The sequence below is a fragment of the Schistocerca serialis genome, chromosome 8, assembly GCF_023864345.2.
Source record: "Schistocerca serialis cubense isolate TAMUIC-IGC-003099 chromosome 8, iqSchSeri2.2, whole genome shotgun sequence".
NCBI classification, from domain to species: domain Eukaryota; kingdom Metazoa; phylum Arthropoda; class Insecta; order Orthoptera; family Acrididae; genus Schistocerca; species Schistocerca serialis.
Window position 1 is genome coordinate 225126534 of NC_064645.1, and position 15705 is coordinate 225142238.

Below are 15705 nucleotides of genomic sequence, written 5' to 3' on the forward strand. Positions count from 1 at the left end.
CAATGGTATTTAGACGATATTCTACTCCTCAGTTTGTTATACTTTATGGAAAGCCATCCTGGGCTTACATTTCAGTAGGATAATGTATACCTGCACACAGTGAGAGGTTCTACTGCTAGCCTTCATGCTTGCCAAGCCCTACATTGGCCAGCGAGGTAATTAGGTCTCTCTTAATTGAAAACATTGGGAGTGTTATGGAACTGGGCTCCCCAAACAGCTCAGGATTTTGACAATCTAACGCACCAGTTGGACAAAATTTGGCACGATATCCCTCAGGAGGCCATCCAACAACCCAAAGCCGAATAACTGCTTGCATATAGGCCAGAGGTGGACCAACATGTTATTGAGTTGCTTAATTTGTGAAAGTCATTCTCTTAATTAAATCATCCAGTTTTTCTGAAATTGTAATCATTTGTTTGTCTGTACATGTATGTCACATCTACCGATTTCCGCGCTGTTTGGATAATTTCTTTGTGGTGCATTGTTTTCTTTGTCTTAGAGTGTATATGGAATAATATGGATATTACTGAGGAATACAAGATATCAGTGTTTACTTTATATACCATACAACATGGTCATATGTTGGAGTACTCAAAGAAAATGGTGGATTCAAGGCCTTTACTACAGTATAAGGCATTTGGATTCCCTTAAAAAGGATGGTTACATTGTAATTAAAGGGGTCACCTCAACATTGTGCATATAGCAACAGAAAAGCCATCTGCAGAGTCTAAAACTGAGGAATAAACAGTATGACAAAACAAGATGTTTTTATGATGTACAGATCCTACTCTGTGATTAGTTGACAGAAGCAAACTGAACCTCCACCAAGCTGATCTAATTGTTTACAAAGCTAACATGTGGTATTCGGTGCTTTTTGTAGTTACACTTGTGTATTACGAAAGTATGCACTTGAATTGATACACCACATTAAAAATCTCTCTGAAATGCATCATTTTTAGTATGCATTGCTGTTCTAAAGAGTCAGGAAATCTCCAAGATCCTATCTTGAAGTTAGCTCTTGCTATTATTTAGCAGCTGATTGTGATAAGGAAAAGAGGCACAGTCTGTAAACACTTTAGAGAGCCCTAGCACCACAAGTCCATTTGGTTAATGTCGCAGCCTTCTGATTTCTGTATCGCTGCTAACATAAACTTGCATAGGCATATGATCAAAAATAAGAAGAAATTATGTTAGTTGTCCAATAACGTCATTTATATTTTTATACTGTAGATTGTTGTGCATTATCTTGTTGTTGTTGTTGTTGTTGTTGTTGTGGTCTTCAGTCCTGAGACTGGTTTGATGCAGCTCTCCATGCTACTCTATCCTGTGCAAGCTTCTTCGTCTCCTAGTACTTACTGCAACCTACATCCTTCTGAATCTTCTTAGTGTATTCATCTCTTGGCCTCCCTCTATGAGTTTTACCCTCCACGCTGCCCTCCAATACTAAATTGGTGATCCCTTGATGCCTCAGAACATGTCCTAGCAATCGATCCCTTCTTCTAGCCAAGTTGTGCCACAAATTTCTCTTCTCCCCAATCCTATTCAATACCTCCTCATTAGTTATGTGATCTACCCATCTAATCTTCAGCATTCTTCTGTAGCACCTCATTTCGAAAGCTTCTATTCTCTTCTTGTCCAAACTATTTATTGTCCATGTTTCACTTCCATACATGGTTACACTCCATACAAATACTTTCAGAAACAATTTCCTGACACTTAAATCTATACTCAATGTTAACAAATTTCTTTTCTTCAGAAACGCTTTCCTTGCCATTGCCAGTCTACATTTTATATCCTCTCTACTTCAACCATCATCAGTTATTTTGCTCCCCAAATAGCAAAACTCCTTTACTACTTTAAGTGTCTCATTTCCTTATCTAATTCTCTCAGCATCACCCGACTTAATTTGACTACATTCCATGATCCTCGTTTTGCTTTTGTTGATGTTCATCTTATATCCTCCTTTCAAGACACTATCCATTCCGTTCAACTGCTCTTCCAAGTCCTTTGCTGTCTCTGACAGAATTACAATTTCATCGGCGAACCTCAAAGTTTTTATTTCTTCTCCATGGATTTTAATACCTACTCCGAATTTTTCTTTTGTTTCCTTCACTGCTTGCTCAATATACAGATTGAATAACATTGGGGAGAGGCTACAACCCTGTCTTACTCCCTTCCCAACCACTGCTTCCCGTTCGTGTCCCTCGACTCTTATAACTGCCATCTGGTTTCTGTACAAATTGTAAATAGCCATTTGCTCCCTGTATTTTACCCCTGCCACCTTCAGAATTTGAAAGAGAGTATTCCAGTCAACATTGTCAAAAGCTTTCTCTTATCTTATTCCCACTAAAATTGTGGTTGGTGAGGTGAAGCATTACTGAAAAGCCTCCAAAAAGTCAGGTGATGAATGTTCATTTATTGAAGCAACAAGTGAACATAACGTCAAGCAGGCCTAAGATCAAAGGTAATAAAAAGCCTTATTAGGCAGGTAGTAATGTCAATTATATTTTTCTTGTGTAGAATATGATGCATTATCTCCTTCCTCCTGAAATGGAGCTTGGTGAGGTTTACTGTTTCTTGTAGCTACACTTTTCTATTATGAAAATATGCAGTTTACGTGATACATTGCACAATTAATTTGGGGATCCACAGTCGTTTTTTAAGTGTCACGTGTACCTTATCCTCTAAGTTACTCAACTAGTGTCAAGAAAGTGAGACATTTTTGCTTTGTACTGTCAGAGCAAATCTTTATGTACTTTGATAAATAATACAGAAAATTTTTAGTTTCATTTAAGTGTCATTTTACTTTTGGTACAGAGACTGAGTTTTCATCATGGTCAAAGATCTCTGCAATCCATCTCGGAAGATATGATTGATGGTGTGAGATGTGAAAACAACATTACAACACTTAACTTCATGGTCTATTGTGTCTTCCACCAAACTGGGTACACAGATCAAAATGCAGTTGTGCTTGGGGTACAGAGAGCAAGGTAATAGGCTCTGGGGTTAATGATGATTGGCTGTTTCACTTTTAATGGCCTGTAAAAGACTGAGTTGAGACTGGGAGACCTAAATACGTTTGTTATAGCTTACAAGGTCTGTTATTTTGGGATTTGGGCCGTAATGGTCTAACAATAGTCATGTTTGGACGCAAACTGTACCTTAACCTGCAAGTTACACCAGCAGAGTCAAAAAAGTGGGTCATATGTGTTTTGTACTGTTATAGGATAAAGATAAAGACAATTTAGACATGGATATAACATTGTGGCATTTAATTTGAGAGTACATTGTGCCTTGCACCAAACAGGGCTACAATTGAGAGCACAATATGTGTGTGTGAGTGCACATGTGCACAAATGTTCCAACTCACCTCCCGCACACCTCTACACTTGTCACCCAATGTGCCCCTGCATGTAGGCAACTTGGGTGTGAGTCGTGACAAGTACTTATAGCTTGGGCCAGAAGTCCCATAGATATACCACTGCTATGCAACGGAGTTAAAAAATACTCTTGTTAGTCAAGGCATAGCAACTTTCACTCAAGAAACATTGTTAATCAGTACATAGTAAGATGAGGACTACAGATCTAATAATAAAAGTGCAGTTGTTGGTTACATTAACTCACATAGGAACTACTCCTATTAGTGTTTCTGCCTCTAGAATTTCTAGCCTGTTGTAATTACTATTGGAGGAATAAAGAAGAGTAAAGGGAAACTATGCTTATGTTATTAGCCATCGCTAAATTATTTAATCGACTGTAGAAGACAATATACAGACTTCAAATAGTGGAATGGCAATGGTTAATTACTGTGTCATCTGCTTGCAGATGGAGGCAGTGTACATCGGACCTCTAACCACTACCGAAGGAATGGAAGACAGTGAACGGCAAATGTAAAGCACAAGGCGAAAAAACGTCACCTACAGTGAGTAAACCAAGTTTCAAGTGTGAAAACAATTTTAATATCCTTTATTCCAAAAACTGTGGTAAAGTGACAAGATCAAAATATGAGGTAAATTCGAGTGTGTCTATGGAAAACGTTACAAAAAGTAATCTTCACAGCAAAAAAGGTGAAAACTCACGCAGAACAGTTAGATTTGCCCTACCTGTGCCTCAGCTCTTACCAGAAACCAATAGTGATAAATGTGAAAGTGTGAAATGTGGCAAAAACGAATTTCGCAAACTATGCAGTGGAGAAACAAACAAAAAAACGGTAAAAAATACGATCGTCAAACCGTCGAAAAAAGGTACAACGTTCTCTTATTAACAGATGGCCACAGCAGAAATTTGGCTAGTGTTTTACAGGACAATTACAAAGATATCCAATCAATAGGAATAGTGAAACCAGGAGCAAGTATAAAATCTGTTACTGATGTCGACCTGTAGGGAAACAAGAAAGAAGAGAAAGAATATGTAGTGTGTATAGCTGGTGCCAATGACATCGGAAGAAATGAAGAACGAAATTGCCTAGCAAGCCTGGAAAACTTCCTAGAAGCAAATAAATCACAAAACACCATTATTACAATGCTGCCTCACAGGTATGATCTCATGTACAATTCGTGTGTAAATAAGTTGATTCAAAAAACAAACATTAAAATGAAACAAATGTGTGCTCGTTTTGGCAAATGTAAAATATTAGATATTGGCTAACTGAAAAGAAGCCTACATACCAGACATGGTATGCACCTAAATTTTGAAGGCAAAAAATTCTTGTGTTACAAAATATGGGAAATTATCAAAGAAAAATACAATTTAAACAGAATTCTCAGTCACAAAGTAGACAATGATGTTTTTTTTAGAGGAAAGCATAATAAATTAACCCTCACATATCAGGATGTCCAGTATGTAACTAATAAAACAGAGCAGCTGAGTGTTTACCTAAATGAAACTAAGCCACACCTCTTCCTAGCAAGTCAATTGGGATGCAAGGAAGAGGAAGCATATGGTTACAGGCTAAAAAATTACAAACTTACAAACTTGTACTGCAGAAAGACACACAAAAGTGGTGGGGTAGGCATTTATAGTAGAAATGATGTAAAACGTGAAAAAGTTAAATGGATAGATGCTCTTTGTACTGAAATGGTATTTGAGGTTGCAGCAGTAAACCTGAAGTATGTAAACAACAGCCTTGTTATAGCAGCACTGTATAGTCACCTGCAAGTAACACAGAAGAGTTTCTAAGTTGCCTAGAGGACTTGCTGGAGGGGACAGCAATGTATAAAAAACACTTGTTGCTTGTTGGAGACATCAACATAGACTCATTAAATAATAGTGTTAACTATTTGCACTATATGGATGTATTACAGTGTTATAACTTTAAACAAATGAACTCAGAACCTACAAGAGTCACTGCAAATACGAAGACACGTATTGACCATGTTCTCACAAATGTAGGAAATGAGAAAGTAAATGTAAACACCTTAGAAAACTACATTTGTGATCACAGATGTAGGGAGCATAGATGTAACTGAAACTGATACAGTTATATATAAAGGAAAATTTATATACTAAACTTAAGATGGCAATAGGGAATGAAAAATGGGAACCAGTGTACAATTATAAAGGCACATTTGCATGCCGAGCGTGAGTTTCCGCGGAAACGCGAAATATTAATTAAATAAATAATCAGTGACAAATAAATAAAGCCTATGGCACACAACTGCAGCGCTGTGTCGCTGATAAAACAAAAGCACAATTACGTTACTCTTATGTTTGATTAAGAAGGGAGAGCTCTGGTTGAAGTGGTGCGAGAAGCACGTATTTTATTTTATTGTCTGGCACACCGCCATATTTCATGTTATAGAAGAATACTGCGAGTTGCAACCACACTAGGCACTCGATTCTGTAAAGAATTTATATTTATAAAAGTAAGTAGGATTATGAACTGTAGGCTTATTCATTGAATATATCTGATTTAACTAACTGTGTAACTCTTTTATGTTTAGTAGACAATCACCTCTGTACGACGTATTGGCATGGCTGGCAAATTATTGTAATATTGAGATTTAGATTATGAGTCCGTACCTACCGCAGCAGTCTTTGGAAACGATTTAATTACGAAGTCCGATTATTCAGTTTTATTTCACGGTCAACTACGAGTAACATTGCCTTTACGAAAAAGCCATTGTCAAGCGTCTGATACCGAATAATTAAGCGTCCACGTTCCAGATAAGCAAATACAATTGCAATCACAATCACCATCATACAGATAGAATAATCAATATCTAAATAACAATATATATTTTTTTATTTATTTATTTTATATTGGCGACTGCGTGTCGGACTTGTTATTTTGTCATTTGTTACATTGTTCTCTTTGTTTCATGTAAAAAATCAACTTTCTGGACCTGGACGTCAATGTATGAGAGATAACAAAATCTGAAGATATTTTCCAATTCTGAAATTTTGCGGGAAGACGCAATGAAACTTCCAGCAAAATAAGGTAAGACGCAGCATCTTTGCATTGGTAGGCTTGACCAGACGTATAATTCAGTGTATTAGCTTTTCATTAAATTCTGTAGTGTTTCTTTTCCGCATAACAGTTTCAGTGATAAATTTCATTCTCAGTACTTTTCCCTAAACAATAACGTATGCAACAATACCAATACACGAGTGTACAATATGGCCGACTTCTGTACGATATCATGTAACATGGCCAGCAGCCATTACCAATAATCTCAAATTCAGTTTATATTTTTAAATTAACAGACAGCCATTGTTGCTACGAGCGATTCATGCTCAACTACATTTTATTTTAAAATCAGTGTCAAAAATTTTCTTGAAACATATATCACGTGTGGCATGGTAATAACTAGAAAACAATACGCAAAAATGGAACAGCAAGGACGTACTATTCAGACGCAATCCGACTCGGACGTGAGACAAGTGTTAGAAAATGACTTTACGACAGCAACCGGTAGTGACGATTCATCAAACATTGACGCAAGTGTTGACGAAAATTTTGACGATAGGCCGTCCACTACAAAAATTTCAAAATCTCAATCAGAGCCCATGTTAATGCATGACGTCACGTCTAATGACGCGGCGGGGGCAGAGACCTTGCAAACGGTAAACATTGCCGACATGTTACAAATGCTAATGAAACAAAACGCAGAAAATATGGCAACCATAAGGAAACAGAACGCCGAAAATATGGCAACCTTAAAGGCACAATTAGAGACACAAAATGAACAGTTAAAAACACAAAATGACGAAATCAAATCTGATCTCATAGCAATCAAGATAGGTAATGACACTTTGTGTAAACGTGTGGAACTTATAGACGCCACACTGACCAAACAGATGACCGAACTCGGTACTAAATTTTCCCAGCTCAATACGAGACAAGAAAAGACTACAACTGACGTAGCACTTATACAGACACAAGTAAAAAACCTTAACGTCACGTGTGAAGTTCTTACTGAACAAATTCAAACATATCCTTCAGTACATGACAGCCTTGAAAAACGAATTACTGACGTACAGAATAAATTTGACAATGTTGAACAACACCTGACTGACATCTTACAATCAGATGCCACAGCTCATTTTCAAAATATTAATAAAGAATTTCATGATTGGGTTGAGAAAAGACAAACATTTTGATAGATGCTTACGTGAAAATTTACCAACAATTGTGCACGACTCCGTAGCGCAATACATTACTAATAACAAACAGCTGATCAGTGACGCAGTACAATCCGTCACTGCACCCATGAGACAATTCACCGATCAACTACAGTCTGAATGTAACGAAAATATCAGTCAAAATGTACAGTTCAGAAACCAATATACATTCGAGTATGATACACACATTCCGCACACGACAAATACACAAGAACAAAACACACCACGACTACAACACATACCACGATGTGGAAACACAAACACAAGCTATTATCATGGTAAACCACAGCAACATTATCGTAATTACTCGCCAGCTGAACATACCAGTAATTACAGTGGAATAAATCCATATCACAATGCGAAGGAAGATGAAAGCTTAATGAAACACAGGCAATTTCAGATTTTTATCCCAGAAAAACGAACCATTCATCCGGTGATTTTTCTTAAATCTTTTAGTAACGCGTTTCCACGCACTTGGAGTGACCGGAAAAAGATTTCATATATTGTCGGTTACATCCAAGGTGATGCAGCTGTCTGGGCATACAGTCAAGCTGACGTATGTACCACGTACAGTGAGTTTGAGCGTGCTTTTCTGAACAAATTCTGGTCGCAATCCGTCCAGGAGCGACTCAGAAGACAAATTTTAGAACCTGAAACTTTTAACAGTAAAAATGGTAACTTACGCAGATATTTTGAAAAATACTTGAACATGGGACATTTTTTTAGACGAACCAGTCGCAACGCGTGATATACTCCGTGCGTTGAAGGCCAAATTGCCTTTCAACATTAAAGAAAAACTCCTACATATCCCGGATGACGATTCAGATTATTTTTTAACAGCCTTAGATTCGGTTGACATGTTACTTGAAGATCAGTGCTTCGCGCGGCAAAACAGCAGCCACAATGTTTACACTAGTGGTATGCAAAACATGCAGGCTTGCCAACACAATTCTGGCGCGCCCACAGTTGGATACGCGGTACAACAAAAACAGCAAACTCACATGCCGTCTCAGTACGGAAATCAAAATCAGCACGCGTATTCCAATACAAACAATAGTTACAACAGTAATAACATTTCATGCGGCAATCCATACAAAAGGCACCGCGGTAATAACTACAACGGTAACAACGGATACAAAGGTAATAACAAAAACACAAACAGAAATAGAAATAATAATAACTACGAGCCAAGACAGCATCAAGGTTGGACTCGTAACGATCAGTACTTTCATTCAAACTCTGCTTTACCACAGCAGCCACCAGGTCAAAATTGGAGCATACCTTACGACCGACAGGTAAGTTATAATGCGCAACAGCAACAACAACCGCAAAAGTTTGGAGATCATAATAGGCAATATCCGAATGTGAATATAATAGAAATGACACCTGATGCACAACCTCAATCTGTGTCAGTACCTAGTACAAATGATAATCCAACAAACTAGAAACAGTCACTACTTTGCCCCAGGTCGTGGCTGAAGAATTCTTGGGGGGCGACTTCAATGTTAATCAGTTATTTGACACCACACTTGAACAACAGAATAATGATATGCCGAATAATTCTAAACAAAAACTACCTGTTTTATTTATAAGATACAACCACAATAACAATATATCAGATGAACTTTTACAAGACAGTACACAATGTCGTTTAAACACAAATGAAATTGTTTTAGCATCTACTACTGGTGTAGTAGGTGGGATTCCAACTACTATTATCCTAGATACAGGTGCAGCTGTGAGCGTTTTGTCTTTTAATTTCTATAAAAAGATGTGTGAATTGGAACCTGTGCCTGAGTTTCCTGCCCAAAACTGTAAAATAACTACTGCACTAGGTAATAAGTCATGTAGGGTTACGAAGCAAGTTTTTGTAAACGTTAAAATAGGTAATGGAACCGTACAATGGCCATTCCTGGTTGTACAAAACCTTGTGACAAATTGCATATTAGGAATAGATATTATGAGCGAGAAGGACTGCATTATAGACTTCTCCAAAGGTAAATGTATTTTAAATGATAAAGGCAGTGTAATTATTATTGATTTGGACAGGAGAACTCTAAAGCATGACAAACACTGTACAGGGTACAAGGTTCAGTTAGTACTTGACAATGACATTCAAGACATGCAAACACACTCATCTGACACAGAGATAATGGACTTGAAAACATTGCTTGATCATAAGATAAGTGAAGCTACAGCTCTCAGTGTACATGAACGTATAAAACTACAGGAAGTGTTATCCAAATATTTACAAGTTTTTACCAAACGATTAGGTGTTATCAACACGTATGTGTACAAGATTGAAGTTAAGCCTCACAAGATCTTCTACCATAAGACATATAACGTACCATTATCTCAACGACCTGCTGTGTGGCAAGAATTAAAACAAATGTTAGACTGGAAGGTCATTGGACCATCCACCTCACCTTATTGTAGTCCTCTACTTGTTGTCAAAAAATCAAATGGAAGCATTAGGTTAGTGTTAGACGCACGAGCTATTAATGAAATAATTTTACCGGTTCACACAAAACCTGAAAATTTAGAAGAGCAATTACAGAAATTTCTAGATGCAAAATATTTTTCCACAATAGATCTCGCTAATTCGTTTTGGCAGGTGGGTATCACTCCTGATTCTCGGAAATATACTGCATTTATGTTCGGGGGGCGAACCTATCAGTTTTGTGTTCTACCCTTCGGACTGAATGTCAGCTCTGGGGTATTCATTACAGCCCTGGATACCGTGCTTGGCGACGATTTAGTTGAGACAGTCACACACTATGTAGATGATATACTGATAGCTACACAATCTTGGAATGAACACGTTGACACTCTTCAAAGAATTTTAGAAAAATTTGCACAAGCTGGAGTCACAGCCAACCTAAGAAAATCAAAATTTGGTTGCAGTGAGATAAAGTATTTAGGACATATCATTAATTCACAGGGCATACGTCCGGATCCCAGTAAATTAGATGCTATCAGAAACTTTCCTAGCCCTCGAACTAAAAAGCAGTTAAAATCATTCCTTGGGCTATGTTCATTTTTCAGACGTTTTTTGCCACAACCACTTTTGAACAGTAAACATCTGCTAAATCTACTTAGAAAGAATCAAGTTTGGATCTGGTCGGAACAGTGCCAGAATGACTTTAATACAATTAAACATGCTTTAGTGGGTGCTAACATATTGAGCCATCCAGATTTCAATTTAGATTTTTGTATGACTTGTGACGCTTCACGTACTGGCTTGGGCTGTTGCTTATTTCAAGTTGTAAAGAATAAAGAGGAGGAACAGATAAGAATTATTGGGTTTGCGAGTCGCACTCTAACTGAATGTGAGCGTACATACTCCACTACTGAGTTAGAAACACTTTCCATAGTATGGGCATTCAAGAAATTCAATTATTATTTATTTGGAAAACATACGGTAATTTACACCGATCACCAGGCCCTGACATTTTTGTTAACTTGTAAACTTGTACATCCTAGACTAGCACGATGGGCAGTTACACTTCAGAACTACTCTTTTGAAATTAAGTACATAAGAGGTAAGGACAACACCATTGCAGACACTTTGTCTAGACTTCCACAAGGTATGAATGATACCAACAGTGACTTAGAAAATATAAATGACTACAGGATTCTCTTAATGCAAGACAAGCAGTATCACCAATATTATATTGATATGTGCAGAAACATGGCTGAATTACAAAAATCTGATCCTCACTGGTATAAGATAATAACATTACTGGTAGAAAAACACAATCATCCTTTGACTAAGTATTACAAGTTACACAATGATGTGTTATTTTACCGCCGACATCCAAATGCTACTAACTGGTGTGTATGCATTCCCAAAGAGTCTGAACGTAATCTAATTTGGCACACACACTTAGTTTGGGGTCATTATGGGACGAAAAAGTGTTTGGCAAAGCTCAGCACATACTGTTATTTTAGCAATATGAGAAGAAAAATTTACAGGGAACTGAAAACATGTGTCATATGTCAAAAATCAAAACCTCAGAATTTATCCACAAAAACAGATTTACATTCTATTTTACCCAGTAAACCCCTGGAAATTCTGTGTACTGACATCAGTGGACCGCATCCAGCAAGCTCTGGAGGCGTCAAATATATCTTAGCTTTTTACGATATATTTTCTAAACATGTAAAACTTTATGCTTTAAAATCCGCCACTGCAAATGCTATAATACGAAGATTCTCAAGTGATTACCTGACGCACGTGGGAAAACCTAAAGCAATTCTATCAGATAATGCAGCATACTACTCTGGGTACAAATGGAGAAATTTCTTGAAGGACAATAACATTAAAAGTATATTTATTTCGAGGTTTAGTCCACAATGTAACGCGACTGAGAGACTTTTCCGAGAATTAAATCGATTCATGAGGACCTATATTTCATCAAAACATACTAATTGGGTGTCCTACCTAAGTCTTTTCGAAGACGTACACAATAACTTAAATATTTACGATACGAATTACACACCTAACGAGATCATGTTCAATTGCAAACAGAACGATCAGTGGATAGAACCATTACCTAAGTTGTCAGACAAGGAAATCACACCTGAACAGAAAATAAAAGAAGTATTGACTACATTGACACATCACGCACAAATACGAAACAAACATCACAGAAACATAATAAAAAGAAAACAAAAATTCGAGGTAGGAATGCTTGTACTACTTCGTACTCATCATAAATCTGTAGCACTCAAACGACGCAACGCTAAGTGGCGTCTGCTATATGAAGGACCGTATATAATTGTTAACATACCCCATCCTGGTGCGTATCTGTTACAACATCCTAGAACTAACAAAATTATTGGGCTATACGCACACCGAGATCTTAGAGCATTTCATGCTGAATAATGTCAAAGTCATACCCATCAAAATATTGCTAAGCAACTCGAAAAACTCTGTTGTTACAACACAGATAATAAGTAGTATAGAAATTTTCATTTCAGCGGTTCCAGTGACGCAGTTGAAGACAGAAGAACTCTTCTTTCAGCGCGCGCCTCCACCTGAAAGACGGAATATTAAAGTAAAATTTATGATTACGTAGCAGTGGATGACATATTAATTTTTCACGGAACATTTGTTACTGAAGGTACCACTGACTTGGTGTGACACCTGACGAACTGACAGACGTCATCTGTGAAGCGATCTTTTACTTTGAGAAATAGATTAGACGCACATCTCTCAACACGAAAAGCATCTATCAGTAGTCAAGGCCACACAGACACTCTACACACACGCACAAAACGCGAGGAATCGAACATTTTCTCTCTCTTACTATTTTGAATATTTATTGAGTAGTGAAAACGCCTGGTCTTGCCTACTGATGTAATGAATGTTGTGTCTAACCTATCTTAATTTCAGATGACATCACAAAAAGACATCGATAATATCCCAGCAAAACCGCTAAAGAGGATGTAAATATCTGCAATTCATGTAATCAAATGTGGCACAATGTAATAACCTATAGCGATGTAATGATGATGTAAACATGTTTATGTGCAACTATATTATGTTTATGCTAAGAAAATATGTGACGTGTGTATGTATAATTACTTATTTTTTTAACTGATGTATAGTGTAACTGTTACTATGTAAAAATTTGAACAAAACGAGTGCCAAAAAGACATTGCATAGTGAACCACTGTTCACGGACATTAACGAACATTACTAACTCTGCAACTACGCGGAAACCTATGTGAAAGAAACTGTTAATGCCATTCATTATGCAGCGTATCAATGTAAACGCGATGAACGATTTCCTTGATTAATAACTACGAACATTTAGGTGAGCTATATTCAGCAAAAAAACTGAAAATGTGAAGTGCATAATTCGTGCATCGTCTAGTGACATTACTACAGTACCCAACTTCAAGATGTTAACTGGATTAAATGGACACAAAGTGCCTGTCCAGAAAACAACACGACGGGTGGAAGAATTTTGGTTGGAACTTCAGGGAATGAAATGTTCTCGAAATGTGACGGACACTCTTACCTGGACTGTCCAAGGATCGACGCCAGCTATGTGCCGTCCAAGGTTCTGCAACCAAGCTTCCACGGAATGTAAAAAACGAACTGCACGTGGACCAATTACTCGACGGGTCACGTCTGATCTGTAATAAGCAATGCTTTTAGTCACAACGAACTGCATCACTACGACTATAATGGAAATGGGAAATGGACACGCTTATGTATTAATCACGTTGTTATACAACGATGTTACGGTGATCAAAAAACTTTACCACGACGATACTAACCTGTAAAAAAATTATTGTGCAGCGGATGAATATGAACTGTAATAACGACACGATGTGTATAGGTCAACGCACCTGAAAAATACGGACATTTTCTTTGAAGTATTTCAAAACAATACTATGTAACTAAGAACATTCAACAATCTAAATTGTATTGTGTTATAACAAATATTGTAAATTTAAAACTAAGTTACCTGTCATAGAATGTAGTCTTCATATGTAATCTTGGTTGAATATTTTCTTTGTGCAACGACTGAAAAACGCGCGCACACGAACAATATGATCTGCAATACTGTGCCGCGTGATCTAACTGTACGATATAACGGCAGTGCCACAGTTACACAGACGCTTCTGCGCATGCGCGCACTCTATCTGCCAACATTAGAACTTTTACGGCGCACCCGCGTCAATCAAATTTTGTATATAATGTGTATAATGTGTAATGTAAGTCATGTAAATAGTTGTAGATAACTTAGATTTTCTTGTGCCTTTAGGTGAATTGCTCGCCTGCAGGTGTGTCCTTTCGTCTCGCAATTCAGGGGGCAATATAAAGGCACATTTGCATGCCGAGCGTGAGTTTCCGCGGAAACGCGAAATATTAATTAAATAAATAATCAGTGACAAATAAATAAAGCCTATGGCACACAACTGCAGCGCTGTGTCGCTGATAAAACAAAAGCACAATTACGTTACTCTTATGTTTGATTAAGAAGGGAGAGCTCTGGTTGAAGTGGTGTGAGAAGCACATATTTTATTTTATTGTCTGGCACACCGCCATATTTCATGTTATAGAAGAATACTGCGAGTTGCAACCACACTAGGCACTCGATTCTGTAAAGAATTTATATTTATAAAAGTAAGTAGGATTATGAACTGTAGGCTTATTCATTGAATATATCTGATTTAACTAACTGTGTAACTCTTTTATGTTTAGTAGACAATCACCTCTGTACGACGTATTGGCATGGCTGGCAAATTATTGTAATATTGAGATTTAGATTATGAGTCCGTACCTACCGCAGCAGTCTTTGGAAACGATTTAATTATGAAGTCCGATTATTCAGTTTTATTTCACGGTCAACTACGAGTAACATTGCCTTTACGAAAAAGCCATTGTCAAGCGTCTGATACCGAATAATTAAGCGTCCACGTTCCAGATAAGCAAATACAATTGCAATCACAATCACCATCATACAGATAGAATAATCAATATCTAAATAACAATATATTTTTATTTATTTATTTTATTTATTTTATACAATGCAACTGAAGGGAATGAAAAATGGGAATATTTCTATAAGTTATTCAGTAACACTTTAAATGAAACCTGTCCTTTAGTTAAAAAAGTAAATAAAGCTGTAAACTACAAAGCCGAGAATCTCCCTTCTGAAATTATTGAACTGAGGGAGAAAATGAAAGATTGCTATATACTTTTTAGAGATACTAAACTACAATATTTCTCAACAAAATATAAACTGTTCAGAAATACATACAAAGTCCTTGACTAACCTAAAAGCACAGAAATATACCTCTGAAATAAGGAACTCTAGCTGTATCAGTAAAATTGCCTGGAAAATAATGCATAAAGAAAGTGGGAAACAGAATTCCTATGAACACAGCAACATAACATTAAAAGAAATTGGTGAAGAAATAAATGACCCAAAAGAAGTGTGTGAGAAATTTATACAAAAGTTCAGCACAGTTGGTACAAACGAAGCTCATGTCAAGCCACATAATTTTAGTCTTGGAAAATCTAGCCAGTCCTTTTATATCCACGGCATTACTGAGAGGGAC

At 37.1% G+C, this 15705-nt stretch overlaps 1 long non-coding RNA gene across 3 annotated transcripts in view; it reads right to left on the reverse strand.

The window, feature by feature from the left end:
• LOC126416310 (uncharacterized) overlaps window positions 1-14242 on the reverse strand; it is a 55668-nt gene extending 41426 nt beyond the window's left edge. For 2 of the 3 annotated variants that reach the window (XR_007575436.1, XR_007575435.1), the window contains exons 1-3: window positions 14106-14242; window positions 13915-13986; window positions 13653-13770 (exon numbers count right to left, since the gene is read on the reverse strand). This is a non-coding gene — a long non-coding RNA (uncharacterized LOC126416310). Of the gene's footprint in view, window positions 1-12185; window positions 12664-13652; window positions 13771-13914; window positions 13987-14105 lie in introns of those variants that run through there. The other variant, XR_007575434.1, reaches the window with a different exon arrangement.
• Between the last annotated feature and the right edge of the window lie 1463 nt (window positions 14243-15705).